At 41.1% G+C, this 12,072-nt stretch overlaps 1 pseudogene; it reads right to left on the bottom strand.

Moving 5' to 3' along the window:
• Positions 1 to 1,821: 1,821 nt before the first annotated feature.
• The window catches only part of LOC124501960 (mitochondrial import inner membrane translocase subunit TIM14-like), a 139,487-nt pseudogene continuing 129,236 nt past the window's right edge, over positions 1,822 to 12,072 (bottom strand).

Below are 12,072 nucleotides of genomic sequence, written 5' to 3'. Positions count from 1 at the left end.
ACTTCTTTAAGGTGGACAGCATAATACCTTGACTTCTATATATCGTGAAAGAATTACCACAATAAATTTAGTTAACATTCATCATCTCATATAGATACTAATAAAAGAGAAGAAGTATTTGTTTCTTGTGACAAGAACTCTTAGGATCTACTCTCTTAACAACTTGCAAATATACCATACGGCAGTGTTAAGTGTAGTCATCATGTTGTACATTACATCTTCAGTACTTACTTATAACCGGAAGTTTGTACCTAACAATGTATCTTCTTTAAAGTAATGTTGAAATGAGGGGCGCCTGGGTGGCGCAGTCGGTTAAACGTCCGACTTCAGCCAGGTCACGATCTTGCGGTCCGTGAGTTCGAGCCCCGCGTCAGGCTCTGGGCTGATGGCTCAGAGCCTGGAGCCTGTTTCAGATTCTGTGTCTCCCTCTCTCTCTGCCCCTCCCCCGTTCATGCTCTGTCTCTCTCTGTCCCAAAAATAAATAAACGTTAAAAAAAAAAAAAACTTTAAAGTAATGTTGAAATGAGTAAAAAAGTAAAGGGTAAAAATAATAATAATAATAACAGGTAAAAGAAAAAATAACTGTGTAGAGGCAACTGCTATTTGCATATTGGGTATTTTCTTTGAATATTTTCCTTTGCTTCTTTCCCTGACTGGAAGTGACTGTGTATTTTTTTATATGCCATAGGAAATTGATATATGATAATTATAGAAAAATTTAGACAATGCTTAAAAGTAAAAAGGGGAAAATAAAAATTAGCATTATAACTAGAGATAATCCTATTACCATTTCATGTGTATCTTTCCAGAGATTTTGATGCACATGTAGAAATATACATTTTTGTTTTAAAGAATGGTGTCATGATGGGGTTCCTGGGAGGCTCAGTCGGTTAAGCACCTGACTCTCGATTTCAGGTCAGGTCACAATCTCATGGTTCAGGGGTTTGAGCCTCACATTGGGCTCTGTGCAGACAGTGCAAAGCCTTCTTGGGATTCTCTCTTTTCCTCTCTCTCTGCCCCTCCCCCATTGGTGTGTGCGTGCGCGCTCTCTCTCTCTCTCTCTCTGTCTCTTAAAAACAAATAAACATAGGGGCACTTGGGTGGTGCAGTCCGTTAAGCATCTGACTCTTGGTCTTGGCTCAGGTCATGATCTCACCGTTTATGAGTTTGAGCCCCACATCGGGCTCTGCATTGATGGCGTGGAGCCTGCCTGGGATTCTGTCTCTCCTTCTCTCTGCCCCTCACCCCCCCTTGTGCTCTCTCTCTCTCTCTCTCTCTCTCTCCAAATAAATAAATAAATAAGTTTTTAAATAAAATAAAAATAAAAGTAATAAATACATTTAAAAAATGGTGTCATGATGTGTGCCCCCTTTTTTTGCCCAATGATATAATGTAAATGTCTTTTTATATCAAATATTCTTGTGTATCACTTTCATGCATATATATTATCCTTGTGTGACTTTACCCTATTTCTCAATGCATATTTTCATAAAGTTGAAGCAATACTATGTATCATTTTCCATCTTGCTTTTCTCACTTCTATAAATTAAGCAACTTTGCATGTTACTAAGATTTCTTTCTAAAGATAAATTTGAATGATCAAATGATATTTTATAGCTGTGGGTAACTAAATTAGCTATTGCTCTCTTGTTGAATATATAAGTTGCTCACAACACTATAAGTTTCACTTACAGATATTGCAACAGTACTTATTTTTCAGAATAATTTTTTTAAATTTGTAGCTTTGAGGCATTGTATTATAAAAAGCTGGCACTCATATATGTAAACTAACAAGAACTTAAAGTTTATCGCACAAGTACTTCATTTCTTAGCATGACCTAGTAAATCTTTAGCTTCATTGATTTTGGCTGCCATATAAGGAGACCCTCCCTTGCCTGGGTGATTTAAAAGCTTCATTCATTGATAAGCATCTCTTATTTTCCCTTTATTGGCAGTAGGGCTTACACCTAGTATTAATGCTGCTTCTCATTTTATCATTTTGGGTTCAAACCCACCTCTGTGATAGCCACCCCTGAAGACAGATTTTGGTAGACTTTGAAAAACTTTTTTTTTTTTTTTTTTTTTGAGACTCCATTTGGAGTTTCACGGCTTGTAAGAGAAAACGGCTTGCAGCTCCTGCAGCAGCAGTGGTCAGTCCAACTGCTACCATCATACTGGCCGTGGCTCTGGCTCAGCTCCCTGGTCTCCACCGAGAGTGCGGTGCACCCCAACCCAAAGGTGGCAGCCACCAACTCCACGCCTCTCCAGAAGAATTTTTAATGACACTTGGATCCCCTAGATTTTCCCTCAAAGTTATTATAAATACAAGGAAGTCACCAGCAAGGCATCAATTGAATGTCTAATTAACTATTAATATGTATATAATTAGCATATTTGCCCTGGGTAAGTCAAATACATGAATTAATAATGAATAATGAATTTAATGCGCTGATTATATTCTCCATAGTGTCAGTCTTCTTAAGAACTCTATGCAGATAGGACATTTATTTCTCTTTTATAAGACCTGAGCTGCTTATTACAAGGTGCCACAGACTTTTCCAGTGTCTTATGTGTCTTTTTGGTATTTGATGGGTCAAATTTGTGATTTGACGCGAAGTCTTTGGTAACATGATTGTCCCATTACAACATTGTTTCTCCCTGAATCCCTGCCTCCCCAAGTCACAAGGACCAGCTGGGCTGGTGGGGAGATCTGTGGCCTGAAACTGTAAATGTCACTGGCATTGAGGGAGCAGGCTAAGCACACAGCTGAGCTGAGTGAGCTGCAGAAGAGCATTCTGGATCTTTGGACTGAGGGTGAGGGGCAGAGACAGGTATTAGAAGTCAGAATTGTGCCAGGAATTGAAAAGCCAGAGATAGAAGAGTGGAGAAAAAAACGTCTGGAGAAGAGTGTGCAGTCTGGGCCTGTCCACGAACCTGGTTGGAGGCTGTTCCCGCTGGTTTTATTGCATTTACCTCCCTATGGCACAAGAGGGTGCGTTCCCAGGGTCAGGAGAGGTGTCACCAACATGCCCGGCCCTGCCTCTTGAGCTTATAGTCTTCTTTAGGTTAAGTAGTGTCCCAGCTTCATGAAGGTGCACGTAGTAGTTCCTGTGGCTGCTGTAACAAATTACTACAAACCCAGTGGCTTAAAACAACACGAATTTGTTATCTTAGCATTCTGGAGATCAGAAGTCTGAAATGGGTCTCACTAGCCTAAAATCAGGGTTTTGGCAGAACAAGGGTTTCTTCTGAGGCTTTAGGGAAGAGTCTATTTCCATGCCTTGTCCATAAAAGATCAGTCTTCAGACTTAAACACATGTCTACAGGAAACCTTTGTTCGATTACTGCACAAAGGCCCTCAAGCCTGTACACAGAAGTTCCTTTTGAAAACTGAGCAGCCCTATGTAGGGCACATTCTGCAAAGTCGAGTTCAGATGTGGCCATGGAGACAAATGGACGAGAAGAACCACCCCACCCCGCATAGGACAAAATCTGGGATCACGGAGAGGAAGGAACAAGGGTTCAGGAGAGAGGTCTCCACTGCCCCCACCCCCCGACCCCCAGACATCAAGAATACCAACTGCCAGATGGGAAAACCTAGGCACTTATTTCTCTACCAGGTCAGGGAGTCTTTGCAATTACCCCTCTGCAGGGTCTGATGATTGCTGTGAACGAGAGGCTGCTGTTTTCTTCCCATTTTCCCTTTTTCCAAATAGATTGTGGAAGTTTGTGTGTATATTGGTTACCCCCTTCCTGCTCTGCAATTTATAACAGGAAGGTTGGAGGACAGATTTGTCTTTTTAGTTTATAGGCTATCAGATCATGAGAAATTATATGTGGATGTTACCAATAGGACTGAGAATTAGCCAGAGATTGTGAACTTTGAGCTGGAAGCAGAAACTGAATGGAACTTGGTGGTTTCTCTCCCCAGAGAGGAAAAAAATGTGTGGGAATAAGGGTGTACATGGATATTTGGATGACTCAGGGGGGAAAAGGGGCCAGAGACTGCTAGTTGCTTCCCAATATGTCTTCTCTTCCTTCTTCATATTAGAAGTCTTTAGCTTGGCACATGGCCACCCAGAAAGACAATATATTTCCCAGCCTTGCTTGCAGTGCAATTATTCATATGATTAAATCCTGGGCAATAGGATCTGAGGGGGAGTGATGTTTGTGACTTCTGGGTTGCACTTTTTTTTTTAAGTTTATTTATTTTATTTTGAGAGAGAGAGAGAAAGTGGGAGGAGGGGCAGAGAGAGGGAGAAAGAGAATCCTAAGTAGGCTCCATGCTGTCAGCACAGAGCCCAACTCGGGGTTCAATCTCAGAAACTGTGAGATCATGACCTGAGCCAAAATCAAGAGTGGGCCGCTTAACCAACTGAGCCACCCCAGACACCCCCTGGGTCTCACTCTTAAAGGGAGTGGCATACTCCCTTCCTCTTTTCCTTCCAGCTGCTCAAAAGGTGATGATGTTGAGCCACCTGAGATCACGAAGACCAAAAGAACACCATACAGATAATAGAGCAACGAAGTAGAAGGAACTTGGGTCCCTGACACTATGGAGTGATATACCAGACTTTTACATGAAAGAGAAAAATCCTTTCTCCTGTAGGCCAGCATTATTTTCAGTCTCTATTTGTGTGGCTGAAACTATATCTTAACTTTCACAAGCATGTTGAGTTTGAGGTACCACTGGGAAGGTTCTTATAAAAAGTATCAAACATACTTGAAAGTAGAAAGAATAGTATAATAATTTCATGCATGCTCACCTTTAGCTTCAACAACTACCATTTCATCTATCTTGTTTCAGCCCAACCCACATTTCCTCCTCTCTCCACTGGAGGACGTTGACACAAATCCCAAATGTCGTATCACTTCTTCCGTAACTATTTTAGCATGGATCTCTAAAAGATAAGGATTCTTTTTTTTTTTTTTTAAAGAGTTTCAAGTGTTTTTGAGTAAAAACATATTGAACGTACCTCTTTAACATTCAGGAGATAGCTCCTGGCCTGAAGGTACTGCTCTGAGAGGCATCTCTCACGTGGAAGATATTTAAGGCCTTGGCAGTGGCTGAGATAACCCAGGGAGAGTGGTCACCTGAGCTGAAAACAGAAAAATTACATCAGTTCAGATGAGCAAAGGTTTCTTTCACTGGTGTCTTGTAGTATAGGGAGTTATGGAAGACGGAGTAAATGCTCATGTACAGGAAGCTTTTATGGACACTGTTTCCATTACCCCCAGATCCATTCCTCATCTTGATTTCTTTCATCAGCTCTAATCTCATTTCCTAGATGTTATTTGTGCAGGGTTGGTCATGTATTTTAGTCACAGCTGAGGAGACCCAAGGAATGTTTATAGGTTACTGATTGTTGCAGTTTCTAGGAAAGCCTCTCAGTTTTTCGGGAACAACTGGCATCTGCCTGGACAGTGTAGTGTGATGGAATGTGCTGGAACTGCTGCAGTCATTTTGTTATCATGAGAGGATTCTAGAATTACTGTAGAGACTCGGTGTAGAGACAGAGAAAGAAGGCAACACTGAGTGAAGACATGGAGAGAAACCTAGTCCTTAGTGACAAGGTTTGGACTGCAGGGCCAACCCTCTTTTAAAGCCATCACTCTGGACCTCTGAGTTACGTGAGTTAGGAGCTTAACAATTTGCCCACGTTGCTTAAATCATTTAAATCATTTTAAATGTTTCAATCATCTTAAATCATTTCAATCATTTTCCATTACTTGCAATACAAAGCATTCTTACTGATAAGAGCAGGTCAGGAGGTCAATGTTTCTCAAGACCTGGAGGAACCCTGATGCTGGTCATCTCAGTTTTGGCTGAGCGGGTGATATATTTGCATAAGAAAACGAACTAGATGCTGTCCTCCCCTGAACACATTTCTTTGGTGTTCATTAGCAGTAAACAAATATTGCTTTTTGGCAGATAGGTAAATTTCCTTCAAGCTTCTCTTAATGGCTTCTACAGGTACCCACCAGTTGGCTGGGGGTGGGCAGGGGACAGTGGTAATGGTGGTGCTTAAAGGTATGAGTTAATAGCAGATGTGGAACCAGCTTCTGTGAAGGAATGTGTTCTGGGTAGAGAAATGCAGTGAGTTGTATATAAAATGTGCCTTGGGGGGCGCCTGGGTGGCTCAGTCGGCTGAGTGTCCGACTTCAGCTCAGGTCATGATCTCGTGGTTTGTGGGTTCGAGTCCTGCGTCAGGCTCTGTGCTGGCAGCTCAGAGCCTGGAGCCTGCTTCAGATTCTGTGTCTCCCTCTCTCTCTGCCTCTCCCCCACTTGAGCTCTGTCTCCCTCTGTCTCTCAAAAAAATAAATAAATAAATAAATAAATAAATAAATAAATAAATAAGTGTAAAAAAAAAAGATGTGCCTTGGTTATGAGACAGACCTAGTTATTCTCTGCAGAAGCACAGCGTGGAGGTATTGCTTTAAGACTTACTTAATACATATGACCAGGTGGACAGGAGGATGTAAAATAATGTCTTTTCAAACCGTATTCTTCAAAACAGCAGCCAAACTGGTATGAATGGTTCTTAAAGGTAGATATTTCTTTGCCATAATTTTGGAGGGAAAGGAGGGTAGATGGTATTAATGGGAAGGTTAGAGCAGGATGAAATATTCCATATTGATGAGGGATGACTTCAACCTTCAGGGTTTTGTGTTGAAGTCATGGGGCCATCATCACCTAAATGTGGTTTCATTCTGCAGCTGACTCTTCAAGTTACCATTAAACAAAGAGTGCTCAGTGGCCGATGATGCAGACAATTACTAAAGGCGCCCCTAAATGATTTTTTTATATGTAGAAGGGGGAATCTTTTTTCCTTTTTACTTTCCACTGAGGAGGAAAAAAAAAATGGCAGCCATGAAGACTATTTGCCAGAAAGAGTACTCACACTTTTTGACAAGCAATTTGCTTGGGAAATTAGCTGAGGTCATATATCTTTCATTAGGTAAATGGAAGACAGCACATGAATATTTCAAAAAAGCAAATTTTACCTATTTAAATTTAGCTCAGAGTACCATAGTTTGTTTAAACTTCATAGATAAGGACCTATAGAAATACAGGCTTATTTTCATTTTGAAGTACCCAGAACTGGAGTTTCAAGAAGCCAGAAGGGATTTATTATTTAATCATAAAGAATTTATAAATATTTGTGTTAGCAAATCAAGCATCTTCTTTGGAGTCTAGATTCCATGGTAATAGGATTAGTAACCACATTTGCCAATGTTGGGATGGGGAGAGGCAGCTCTCTTAGAAAAAGCCAGCAAAGGGTCGCCTGGTGGCTCAGTCCATTATGCTTCCAACTTCAGCTCAGGTCATGGTCTGGTGGTTCACAAGTTGGAGCCTACCAGGCTCTGTGCCAACAGCTCAGAGTCTGGAGCCTTCTTCAGATTCTGTGTCTCCCTCTCTCTCTCTGCCCCTCCCCTGCTCATGCTGTGTGTCTCTCTCTCTGTCTCTCTCTCTCTCTCAAAAAATGAATAAGCATTAAAAAAAATTAAAAAGAAAAAAAAAGAAAAAAAGCAAAATATCCCAAGTGGTAGGACTCCCGCAGATGAGAGTAGAGAGCCCCCTGCTGGCAAGAAAGGACAGAGACCAAAATAGAGGCATTCACCTAAAGGCTGTCAGAAATAATGAGGGGGGTCAAACTGAAGATTTAAGGTCGATGAGGCAGATCACATTTATTGCCATCCTTGGCAGGAGAATCTGGAATTTGCAGAGTTGGAGGCCCTTGGTCTGTCCTGAGAGACAGGTGTAAAGGTTTGCCCACCTGGTACAAAGATTGATGACCTGAGTAGGAGTGAAGAGAATTAGGAAAGAAGTGCAACTAGCTGCTGAGTCATAAACAGGAGTTACAAGTGTTGGTCTCATTGGGATGAACGAATCAGCGTAGAAATGGCAATCCAGGTCTGAGGAGAAAAGTTTGCAACCATTTCTCCAGAACTGGGAGGAGTTTTTGAGATGGTAGTCTCTCAAAGTTCCTGGCCAGGAACCCAAGGTGAGTGTTCATTTATTATCTATCTTTCCAAAACACTCCCTCCCTTTCTCCAGCCCCTGGACTCATTTGTGAAAAAGCTTAGGAGCTCTGGCTTCATGATGAACCCCAGAGAGGTCACTATTTGAAATTGCTGCCTGCTGCTACTGGGGCCCCAAATTTCTGGATCCCTTGGGCATTCTATTTCCCTGAGGGCCGAGACTGGTTTTTAAAAAATCTTTTCAGCTCTGACCCTCCCTAATACAATGTCTGGCTCATAGTAGATGCTTAATCCATATTTGTGAAGTAAATGGATGAATCATTAAGCCAGGCCTGTGGGAGGTTTATAATCCGGTGATGTCTCCGAGGGGTAATTTACTTATATATTCATTTACTTCTACTTTATTTCTATTATGTCTTCTTTCACAAGGGGTTTGGAAAAGCTTATAAAAATACATATGATCAAATAGAAAATATAAATAATAAATAAAGCCAGCATCATTAGAAACATGCATTAAGCAAATACAAGTCAGTGGAGTAGAATGAGTTATGCAGGCAATAGGGCTCTGTATAATTATCTGAGCCACAGATTCAGATTTGAGTTTTCCACTAAAAAATGAAGGCCAAAAATGACTCTCTTGACTACAAAGGCAAAAAATTCTAGCTTCTCAAGGTTTTCTTGGAACTTAGCTCTAAAATAAATTTCTCATATGGAGCTTTATATCTGGGACATTGAGTGATATGATAAGTGGGTATCCTCAATGATCTTCTTACAGACAATTCTATAGGGCTTTTCTTTTTTAATTTTTTTTTCAATGTTTATTTTTGAGAGACAGAGATTGAGTAGAGAGGGGGCAGAGAGAGAGGGCAACACAGAATCCAAAGCAGCTGTTAGCACAGAGCCTGATGCGGGGCTCAAACCCACAAACCTTGAGACCATGATCTGAGCCGAAGTCAGATGCTTAACCAACTGAGCCACCCAGGTGCCCCTACAGGGCTTTTCTAAAGTTGTGTCTTATAGCACAAAACCTGAGGTTTCTCCTATAGTACATCTCACGGAAGTAATTCTGTAGTAGGCCAAGGAAATATGGGTTGAGACTGAAACTTTCTAAAATTTTAGCTAAATTTAAAAAATATTTATGTTTAGGAAGCCCAGAGGATTTCAAGTCCTTCAAACAATTCTCCATTAAAATCACCTCTCTGAACGAGAACTTTCATAGGGGTTGGGAGCAGATCCTTAAAGTTTGCATCTTCTCTCAAGGCCTAAAAGTTCCTTGTTCTATGTTGTTCATTGAGACTAGCAGCATATACTATAGTTATCAGATGAGATTTTTTACAAGCTTTTATGAAAACTGAGGTATCTAGGAGCGCCTGTGGCTGACTCTTGATTTCGACTCAGGCCATGATCTCAAGATCATGAGATGGAGCCCCATGTTGGCCTCTGCACTGGGTGTGGAGCCTGCTTAAGATTCTCTAAGATTCTCTCTCCCTCTCCCTCTACACAGCTCCCCCCACAGTCACCACCCGTGCAAGCACACGCCCACATGCACATGTGTGCTCTCTCTCAAAACAAACAACAACAACAACAAAAAACTGAGGCATCTAACCAAAACTTTCAGACTGATGACTAGCTACCCTCTGCCCATGTCTGTGGCTACTTAGCAAATGATCTTAAAACTTAGTGTTTTCAAACAACAATGGCCATTGTTATTATCTTTCATGGTTATGGGGGGGTTGACTGGGCTCATCTAGGCAGTTCTTGTTCAGCTTTTCTTGTGCAGTTACAGACAGTGACTTGGGCTGGGAATCATCTGAAGGCTCACTCACATGTCTGGTACCAGCTTGAGAAGACTTGATCAGCTGGGGGCTCGAACAGCTAGGCTCCTTGGGCAACTCTGTCTAGTTTCTGCACATGTTTTCTCCAGCAGCATGGGTCCAGGATAGCTGGACTTCTTACACAGTGGCTCATAAAGAGAGAGATGGAAAGAGAGAGGGAGGAAGAGAGAGAGAGAGAGAGAGAGAGAGAGAGAGAGAGAGAGAGAAACGAGATGGAAGTCACATTACCTTTTTTGACCTAGCCTTGTAGGTCATGTACTGTCATTTCTACTACATTCTGTTCATTGAGGCATGCACAAAGGTCTGCTCAGTTTCAAGAGGAGCGGATTTAGACCCCAGGAGACATTGATAGGGGAGTGGCAGAGTTTGGAAAAGCATGTGGGACCAAAAATATTGTTGCAGCCATTTTTGTAAAATGTAATCTGCCACACCCTCTTCATTTCAAAGTCCACCAAGGGAGTACCTCTAACCAAGACAAGAATGTTCTTAAGGACCCCTTTCTGAGCCTTTAATAAGTGAATAAATTTTAAGTCTGAGTTGTTTTTTTTTAAATCATAGAATGTGGATAAAGTGACTTAGCATGGAAGATTTTCAAAGAAGCTTTTACCAATCACTCATCACAGACATAGAAAAAACTGCATAAGGCTCTCATGGCAAGCTGAACATGAAAGCCATTCCTAGTTCATGTCTCTAGCAGGGAGGGAATGCAGCCAGATCGCCCAATGGTTTTCTATCATTCAAAGAGCAGATAAAAGGAAAGTGTGGGAACGGGGAAGAATATAGGCTTGCTTTAGGCCCTTCAATATAGTTATCTGGTTCGTCAGGAGATAGATCTGTCAGAAGACAAATACTGACTCTTGCTAAGATGTTAAAATGCAGCTTTTGTATAAGAACCAGTAACGAGGAATTACTAATGTGTTCAGGAATCTTTCCCTAGAGTAAAGGAATAAAGCCAGAGGAGAGGTAAGCTAAAGACAAACAGGGGAAGAAAATCAACTCTATAATTCATTTATTTAAGTTTTAAAGTCATGCCCATTTAATTTCAAGAACCTGAAGTCTCCAACAGTCTATTACATATATATTTTTATTGAAGTATAATTAACATACAGTTATATTAGTTTCAGGTGTGCAATATAATGACTCAACAATTCTATACATTACTTGGTCCTCATCACAATGAGTGTCCTCTTAATCCCCTTCACCTATTATATTATTTTTTGATCATTTTTTCCATTAGGTGTAATAGTAGAGTATTTATGTTTTCAACTGTTTTGAATCTTGTGTAAAATATAAATCCAGAAAACCTCAGTCTGACATATTTTAGGGAAGAAATAGGCATAAAGTTTAAATGGAATGTTTAACAAACAGATGGCTTTGTATTTTGGAGGAAGTAATTTAGACCAGGCTTTGCATAATTTTGATAGCACAGAGTCTTTACCTGCTGCTTTATTTAAATTAAGCCTTCTAGCCAAATGGAAAACATGAGGAGATGTTCCTGGGTACTAACCTTAGGAACTGTAAATTTCACTGTAGTCTTAGGATGATACCAGCGGGAAGAAAGGGAGGCCTCCCAGTTATCAACTGAGATTTGTGCATGTTTGTGCTGACCATAAATAGTTATGTCTCCAGATCTAGCCTCTTTATTGGTCTGACAGCAAAAACTCAGGCCTCCCACAATGTTCATGAAATTGAATTTCAGGCACTGGTTTAAATTTGAAAAAATCCAATCTGATCCTTCTGCGGTCCTTCTGTACACCACTGCACCAACCCAAGTAACAATCAGAGGAATATTCACTAGAATTCTGAGCTCCCAGAGGTCCAACTCCACGAGCCAGCCTCCCAGGTGGATGTCCTGAGAGAGGGCTCCTGAAACCCTGCCTTTTTGGAGGCTCAGTGGGGAATGCCCATGAGATAGTGTAGGAAGACCAGGAACCCGTGTTCTCAGACTGCCCCAAGTGGATACGTTCATTGCTTACCCAACAGTTCCTTGGGAATAGAACCCCCAGTGGGTTTTTTTCTTGTAACTTTTATAGAGGGTAACACGTATACACCGAAAGCACCAATCTTACGTTCACAACTCGATGAATTATTGTACACGCATACACTTATGTCACCCCTACACAGATCAAGATGTAGAAAATTCCCATCACTTTCCTTCTTCCTTCTTCCCAGTTTGCACCCCCGAACCACGGGGAGGTAATCACTATTCTCATTTCTATTATTATTGACTAGTGTTGACTGTTCTTAAACTTTG

The sequence above is a fragment of the Lynx rufus genome, unplaced genomic scaffold (assembly GCF_022079265.1).
Source record: "Lynx rufus isolate CCGP_SWC_20201006 ecotype Redwood Valley unplaced genomic scaffold, mLynRuf1.p SCAF_7, whole genome shotgun sequence".
NCBI lineage: Eukaryota > Metazoa > Chordata > Mammalia > Carnivora > Felidae > Lynx > Lynx rufus.
The sequence above is the reverse complement of the archived record's forward strand: the minus strand, read 5'-3'. Positions and strand labels throughout refer to the sequence as shown.